The following is a 9,289-nucleotide window of genomic DNA, read 5'->3' as shown; positions in this document are numbered from 1 at the left end:
ATAGCAAAATTCAAGATGCACAGATCAAAATATATAACATCCTCTCCCAAGGCTAAGGCTAAGGAATCTTTTCAAACAAAGGAATGGAAAGATTGTAAGAGGTAAAAGTGAATAAATATCAAGAGAACAATGTCTTTTGGACACATGGACACAGTAGGGCATACATACATACATATATACATGTGTGTGTGTGTGTGTGTGTGTGTGTGTGTGTGTGTTTTGTATGGTTGTGACAGTACACATAAAACCTGTTTAAGTGGAGCCAGAAAAAAATCCAAAAAGGAGAAGGGAGGTAAGCTTTTGTTCCTTAGCTGAAAAGCTACTATTAGCTGATTGATGCTAGGAAATCAAGAAACTAATTTAATAATATAGTCCCTTTGGGATGGAGAGATGGCTCAACTGCTAAGAACACTTATTCTTGCAGAAGATCAGGGTTCAATTATCAGCACTCACATGGCAGCTCACAACCATCCATAACTCCAATTCTAGAGGATCTAATAGCCTCATCTGACCTCCACACGCATGACCAAATTGTCCATGTTCTTATATTCTTTATGTTTTTTCAAAAGATCCATTTATTATAAAATCCACTTACAAAAAATATAGGGTGCAAACATAATAGAGAACAAAGGGAACACTCCAGCTGTCTGTGTGCAAAGCCAGTGCACATAAAACTTACCAAGTGTGTACTTCTACTTGCAGTACTTACAGTCAAATAATTTATTACCCCATGAAGTTTTATAAAGTTCCAACCCATATGACTAAAACTGTGACTATCTTAATTATAAACAATCATCATCTTCTGCTCACTAAAAATTTCCAAGTTGCTGAAGACCAAATACACCATATCACAGCAACTCAAAAGACTGAGAGGAGCCTCAGTAGGAAGCCATATTTTAGGAAAATCACTGAACCATGCATGCATTTCATTTTCAGTAGCACTCACATAAAGTGAGGAATCTATACATCCAAGTCTCTTTAGTAGCCAGTTAAATGTCTTATCATTCGAAAGTACAGAGAGTATTCTTAAATGTCTTCCTCGGGTGGAGATAGGTCCCAGTACAGCTTGATCACCCTAAAAAATGGTGGTAATTCTCTGACAGGCAGTGAAGGTTACCACATGGCCTGCCTGGATCTGCCCTTCCAAGTGTGAGCACAGCTTTTGCTTCTGATACCCTGGATAACTGCTTTTATATTATCAATCCTCCCCTTACATTGGCGACTTTCTGTTGAGGAAATGTAACATCAAAACTTTGGAGTTTCTAGACTAAAAAATGGAGAACACTGCCAAGACCCATTTTCTCTGTCAAAGGAATCATCTTGAAATTCCAACTTCTGCTTCAGTGCATTAGATTTAAAGACACTTGATGTCATTGTGAACTCTATCTTTTTCTCTTCTGATTGGGTCTCCCATCTGGTGACCTTTCCATGGACTGACATTTGACCTTATTCATGTCCTTCAGAACATCCTACATGTTCGGAACATCACTAAATCTCTGGCTTTTTGAATGATGGCTATCATCGGTCTTCTTAACATCTGAGATCTGCTTTTTAATTTTAGTAGCCAGATTCTCTATGCCATGTGTATTATTAGCAGATCCAGATTGCATGAGAAGAGAACTTGGAGGCTGTAGAGAAAACTGAGGAGGAAGAGGTAAGAGAGGAGGAGGAGAGAGCACCACACTTAGAACTTGGTCTGGTTCCACACTCAGACCTGAAATTGATGCTGATGGTGGCATATGCTCCTTGCTGGGTCCATTACTCAAGTCTCTACGCTCTCTTGGGTCCTGCATTGCCACAATCAAAGCCATCTGAGACTGGAGAAAAGTTAGCTCACCTTCATGGGCAGCTATCTTTTAAATTACAGCTTCACTTACAGAAAGATCATCTGCCACTGTTTTGTTCTTAGAACAGGTGATGATGGATCACAAATGAATTTTGAAGGATGAAAAAGAGCAACTTTCCCTTCCTCCTTTTTCCATATACTATGTCGAAATCTGAGACAACTGATTTATTCATCATTTGCCACACATTAAGCAACAGCAAAAGATGGAACTACCGGCTCATAATCATCAGACTCCTTAGAGTTCACACGTGGGACCAACTCAAAACGAGGTCTTCATCAAGGCTCTAAAGGAAGCAATCTCCCAATAATATGAAAAAATACTCCAAGCTGACCCATAGTCTTTATTTTGACATATCAGCAAATCTTGGTCTACAGGAACACCAAAACATGCCACCATGTTTTTTAATATATTCAGAATAAAAGACACGGGCGAAGCAAGTTGAAGAATACAAGTTCCTTGGTACCGTCTCATTGCATTGGATCCTGCCATGTGGCCAGGCCAGGGAAACTCTCCGGACAGGATGTCTGGTGGCTGTCCTGCCAACTGCTGCACAGCAACTTTTTCCCAAAACCACTTCCCACTTCCAACCTTGACTCTGTATTCTTTATGTTTTCAATTATCAGTATTCAGTCTCACCCGTTGATAATTTCCATTACTCAGACCTCCAAATTTTTGTCAACTTCATTGACTTACAAATGAAAACTCCATAACACACTGCTGTTAACTCCCTTAATGTTCTTCATATTTACCTTCATTTGAGTGGATGGCTTGAATTTTGTTATGGATCTCTCGATTAATGAAAGTTTTGTCCTGTATCTCACTAGAAAAGACAAAAAAGAAAAAAAAAAGTCACTGAAAGTTAAAATTCTCATGCTCTACTAGAGATCAATTACACAGGGAGACGTCTGATTGGATTGATGAGACCAGAGAGGAAACAGAAACCAAGGAACAAAACACCCATCCTACAAAGACAAACTTGGAAATTGGTACCGAAACCTTTAATTCTCCCAAAGATAGATATCTAGAGATCAGCATAAGAACACAAGAAACTACAGCCAGGTCATAATCTCACCACCAGAACCCAGCTATGACAATCCCTGAATTTTCCAACACAATAGAAACACATACACACATACAGACTCTCTCTCTCTCTCTCTCTCACTCTCTCTCTCTCTCTCTCTCTCTCTCTCTCTCTCTCTCTCTCTCTCTCTCCCCCTCTCGCTTCCTCTCTCCCCCTCCCCTCTCAGTATCAACACTTATTGTCATCTACATTCTTATTTGCTAGAGGCATCGTCTCATTATGGAGCTCTAGCTGGACTGGAACTAGCAATACAGAAGACCAGGCAGTCCTTGAAGTCACAAAGATCCATATGCTTCTGCCTCCCAAGACTGGGTTTAAATGTCTTCCACTTTTAGCAATATATATATATATATATATATATATATATATATATATATATATATATATATATATATATATATATTATGCAAGTTCTCCATGCACAGATGTGCATGCATGTGTGTCTGTGTCTCTGTATGTCTGTGTGTGTGTGTGTGTGTGTGTGTGTGTGTGTGTGTGTGTGTGTGTGTGTGCCCACGTGTACTCAGATATGTGGATATGTGTGTAGGTGCCCAGGAGGACAGAGTAGAGTTTTGAATTCTCTAGAGCTGGAGTTTGATGCTGAGAACCAAATTCTGGACCACAGCTAGAGCAGCAAGCACTCTGAATTGCTGGGCCATCTCTCAAGGCCCATCTCAAGCTAACACAAAACTAATTTCATCAAATCCCATAAACATGTTAAACAAATTTCATTCTTTATGTGATTGTAAATTAAAATAGTCTATGTCATAGGACCTAAAAACTTTGAAGAGAGGAAAAACTCCCAAAGTAAAAAATAACCATGCAAATATGTGAAGAAAATCCAATAAAACAACATAGGGAGTCTAAAAGCAAGCATGAGAAAATGGCAGAGGGATCTAATGAAGACAAATATCCTCTAGTTGATGACTGAGCGTAGAAAATCTACTTTGAGAGTATTTATGAAATTTTGAATAAAAAGTAATTGTAATTAAAGTAGTAGGTATTTTCATATGCAAATGATAGATGCAAGTACAATGGAGGAAATTTTTTTCAAGAAAAACTGAGAAGGGGGACATCTTTGGTGTGCATTTTCTGTCATTCCTTTCTTTATTCTCCTATTCAAATTCGGAAGTAGTATATAATATGCTGTATCAGCATAATATCTTGTTATCTTGTATTTAACTCACTTGCAAAAGATTTCCAGTGAAACATGACCATACCCAGAATAGGGTGTTGGATCCTATAAGAATATACTACAGTATCAATGTACTATAAACACTATAAAAACTAAAGTTGCCAACATGCAGATATATGAAAAGAAAATTATTCAGTGCTGCATAGTGAATGGTAGTATTTTATGCCCCTAGACAATCATCAGTGAAAATCCAAAACATCTTGATTCTTTCAATACTGCACATAGGTGAATGCATGTAACACCCACATATTACCTGGCCCTAAATGAATTTAGTTCCCAATAATCTTGAATGTAGGGTTGTAAATCCAATGTACTACATTTAACCTACTCACCAGTTTCTGAGAACTATCATATTTCAAGCTTTTCAACAATACAAAGAGACATTGGTTATCCTCTTTTTGTAATTTGCACAATATTTCTACCATAAACATGGATGTTTGAGAGATGACTGTACCAGTTAAATTCAACACAGCATTGGCTCCTCCCTGCTAATGTTCCACTTGCACAAGGCTTCTTTGCTGAGCTCTGAGATCTGATAATATTTAAAAAGAGACTCTTGGCATGACCTTTAATGAAACACTCGGTGATATTTGTATCTATATATGAGATAAATGATTGACGTGTATCTATTAGCAGGAAACTTGGGGGTGGGGAAACTGGCTGAGAACAAGCTTGGGTGTGGTATATCAGCAACTAATTGCTAAAGCTGTGTCTGGAAATATTTTCCTGTGGTAGAACAAAGTACTCAGAAACAAATTTCTACATTTTAGACCTTGAAGCTTAGTGTTCCTCCTAGATGCATCCTAAAAGATCCATTTACTATTCGGTATACAAGCTATGTGTTGTTAATATTTTGATTAATAAAAATATGTCAAAATTTTGAAACTGAAAATTCTCTTATAGGAGTTATTAAGAACATTGAAGACATAGTGTGTCTTCTTACAGAATTTGAGAAAATAGGACAATGCCTCAGCGGTTGTTTTTTTCAATAGTATCTGAGTCAAAGATAATTCTTAGCTTAAGATTTTTCAGTATACTTGTCAACAACCATTCTACTCACCCATAGCATGGCAAAAGAAGTTTATTCAAAAATAGCTTTTAGTCAGCTTCATTTTTTAAACCAAACAGAAACACTAATTAAAAAGAAAACATCTTTCACCCATCTGTGAGGTTGGACTTTATTTTTCAGACTAGATTTTTTTCAAGCTCTGTCTGACTAAGCACAACATTTGATTACATTTGTACCTTTAATCTGTGTGTCAGAACAGAAATGAATCAAATGAGCCTTTGACCTCCTTCAAAATAATTGCCTGTGCAGTGATTTCTAGAAACTAATAAAAACCATGGTAGAGATAAGGCACGAGGCAAAAAGGAAATGGTAGATAAATACTATCGTTAGAATTGAATTCTTTTGGCAGAACCTAGAAACAGCAAGTGCCTTGATGAGAAAAAATAATAGGTAGTCATTCCCTTTCTCATTAAGTGAAATCCATGAAGTGTTTAATTCAGTGGCATGCTCCTGGTGGCTACTTAGGTAATGATGATAAAAAATAATGACTAGTATTTATGCAAGATGCTTTCCCCGCTGTAACCTTCAAACTCAACTTTTATTTTAAGCCATTTTTCTAGTCAGCTCATGTAATGAGCATAAATTACTGTATATGTTTTCCTTTTCACATCAGTACAAACTCAAACCTTATTCATCTGTTTCCACTTGTTTTATCTGTTTGTAAAAACACCTGAGAAATATATATTTAATATGAAATGCTTCCAGCAACTGAAAATTATCAGTGGTGTTTATGCTTGGAAAATTATTGTCTAAATCAATTAGTTTATTGTAAAAAATGAAATCTGTGATTCTCTTCTTTAGTAAAATGTAAAATTCTTTAAAATTCTGGGAAGTAAATAAAATATTTTAAAGTAAAATTGACATCTACCCTACTTAAAGAATTTATTCTAATATAATAGTTATGAAAATGTAGAGGTTTTTTTGGGAGATAGTAACAAGCTTCATAATAGATTATTCAATCCCAAGCAGCCAGACCTGAACACATATGCATATAAACAACATTAAATAAACTAAGAATCTCTTTATAAATACATGTGTGTGTACATGTAATAATAACAATAACTAAAAACAAAGACATAAATTTGAGAGGGACTAGAAAGACATGGGAGGAGTTGAAAGGAGAGAGGGAACAGTGAAAATGATGTAAATGCAGAAGTCATGCATGTATGACATTCTAAAAATAAATAAATTTAAAACACATGCATGCCTACAATGTTTGAGATATAAAATTCCAAAGAACAATTGAAATATTATTAGGTCAAAGGTCAAATTAACCTTGGGCCCACTTTACTGAATTTATTTTAAGAGCATAATATGAAAATAATTAGAATTATTCTATATCTTTTGAGGCAGGCAATCACTCTAACCCAGACAGACCCAGAAATGATCATGTAGCACAGGTTAGCACCAAACTCAGAGCAATTCTCTTGTATCAGTTTCAGTAGCACTGCTATTACAAACATGACCTACTACATCCAAGTTAGCAAACTCCAAGCAGACATAGCAATCAAAGCTTTAATGTATAATAGGGGCCAGTTCTTGAACAGTAAATCTGTTTACTAGAGCTTTGCTCGAGGTATCTAAGGTTTTTTTTTAAAATTATCACTCTTGCTCTTATGCTTAATAAAGGAGACAGGATGATATAAGCCAACATAAACATATTACTCAAATTTCCCAGGATAAATCCCACATAAATGTTAGAAATGTGAGGTGATGCACACTTCTCTTTTTCTTATTATTTTAGAAAAGTGCTTGTGACATGCTAAGGAAAGGAAACATGACAGTTTTAATAACCCAGAAGATGAAAACTTGACATCTGTGCAATATCAAAGATAAAGCTGGATGCCAGAGAAAAAGTGCAAAAAACAGATTTTATTCAGACATAACTATTGTAGAAGGAAAAGGATCTGGCGTGACAGGAACTAAACTTTCATTCATACAGGGGTGACTGGATTCATTTTTAAATTAACATGAGGGAATGTGGGTGGGGTATGTACAATAGTCGGTTGAGTTAGGAAAGGTAAACACTGCAAGGAGAAAGTCCATAAAAGTATGCCAAGACCACATATACCTGGTTACTGGAATCTATCAACTAGAATTCTTTCTTCTCACTGTGCCTGGGAGAGAGAATTCTTATTCTCAGGAGTTACGTGGAATAAATGATTTCTCCCTGGCAGGAACTTTGAAGGTAGGTAGACGTAGGTTAGGAAAGTAACTCGGAGATATTGGAAACTCTGTTAGTGTTTTCTTCAAGTTTTCATAGGCTCAAACTGAGGCTTAGACAAAAGCACCTGGAGGACTCCATGCCTGTTTGTCCAAGGAGAAAAATTGTTGGTGGTCACCAATGAGCCTGATCATCTTACTACAGGACACATTTCTTTCCCGAACAAACGCTGTCCATCACAAAATGTATTAACCTAAAAAGAAGTTCAGTATCAAAATCAGGGAATGTCTGTTATTCTCTCGTATTTTAAAAACATATTATCCATCTCTTGCTTCTTTTTTCCAAAGTTCTTAGCAGTGTCTATTTTTAAACATCCCAGTGTCCCAGAGAGACTGAAACATGTATCCAGCAAATGCTTCCTTCAACATATCTTTGGTAAGAGTCTTAATAGGTAAAGTTCACATAAATTTTAGTTGTAAAATGTGCCATTTCCTCACATTCTGCATTTTATTTTTATTTGTATGATCTTATTTATTATTTGTTATGTGCATTACTGCGTTGTCTCCATGTATGTCTGTATGAGGGTGTCAGATACCTTGGAACTGGAGTTACAGACAGTTGTGAGCCAGCATGTGGTTACTGGGAATTGAACCTCTATTCTCTGGAAGAGCAGAGGTTAACTACTGAGCCATCTCTTCAGCCCCATGGTCTGTATTTTATTAGGAATTTTTTTTTTTTTTATTTGGAAGTTATATTTTTCTCCACTATTAAATTTTATAGATGGTTTGGCCATTCATTTCTGTTATTCAAAATAGTTGGTTTGGTCATTAATACAAAAAATGTTTAGTGTCTTCACCAGTTCGGAACTGGTTGAAGCATCACAGCTGTACAAAGGTTCATCAGCTACAGGTGTTCATCTGCATCATCTGCTCCACATTTATCCGAGTCAGCCCATTTTTTTTCTGTAATAAGAAACTTCAGAGAGTTTTTTTTTTTCTATAAGCTTGTAATGAAGCTGATTGACAAGCTGAGTAGCTGAGTGTCCTTGATTTATTAGATCCGTTACCACAGTTTCTGGTCCATTAAAAGAGCCACTGTGACATGCAATGAATAGTCCATCAATGGTTGTAGCTGGTATTACCCCAGCAATGTCTGTGTTCACATCTTCTATGACTTCCTCTTCTACTTGTTAGCCCAATAGCACTTTGAAGAAATGTTATGGCTTTCCATAAATCTCCTTCTGATATTTTAACCAGATAAGCTATACCTCATTGCCAATTTTGACATTTTCCTTCTTAGCAATATCCAGTAATCATTTTGGCTATATTTTATCTGACAGGATCTTGAAGCAGAATTTTGAACATCTAGAAGTGAGGGGTTCAATTATTCAACTGGCAAACTTACAGATGAGGCAGAATCTAGTTGTTTTAGATACTTTTTTCATGATTCTTCTTAAAGCTGCCTGAGCAGCTGATGTCATAACAGAGAATCTGCTTTATCCAGAATTACAATCTATAGGAAGGATATGTTTCCCCATTTGAATGACTTCCTGGCACAGTTAAGGGAGAAAATGTTTTCACTTTTTACAGACTACATGTATTGCATGTTCATCAGATGCTTATTAATTAAAAGTGTTTGAGCTCACAGAGTTCTTGAACTGCTGCCAAAATGGTGGGAATTTTGCCAGTTCTAGGTGGCCCATAGAACAAAAGATTAGGAAGATCAGCTCCTTCAAAAGACTTTCATAGAAGGGGAAACAAAATACTTATGGGAGGAAATACAGGGACAAAGAATGGAGTAGATGCTGAAGAAAAGGCTTTCCAGAGACTACCCCACCCATATACAGTCAACAAACCCAGTCACGATTGCTGATGCCAAGAAGTGCTTGCTGACAGGAGCCTGATATAGCTGTTTCCTGAGGGCCTCTACCACA

At 36.5% G+C, this 9,289-nt stretch overlaps 1 pseudogene across 1 annotated transcript; it reads right to left on the bottom strand.

The window, feature by feature from the left end:
- Positions 1-1,245: 1,245 nt before the first annotated feature.
- On the bottom strand, positions 1,246-2,336 carry LOC308414971 (mitochondrial fission regulator 2-like; annotated as a pseudogene). The gene has a single exon. The product of its transcript is annotated as a mitochondrial fission regulator 2-like (transcript).
- Positions 2,337-9,289: the final 6,953 nt, after the last annotated feature.

Source organism: Micromys minutus (genome assembly GCF_963924665.1).
Source record: "Micromys minutus genome assembly, chromosome: X".
Lineage (NCBI taxonomy): Eukaryota > Metazoa > Chordata > Mammalia > Rodentia > Muridae > Micromys > Micromys minutus.
The sequence above is the reverse complement of the archived record's forward strand: the minus strand, read 5'-3'. Positions and strand labels throughout refer to the sequence as shown.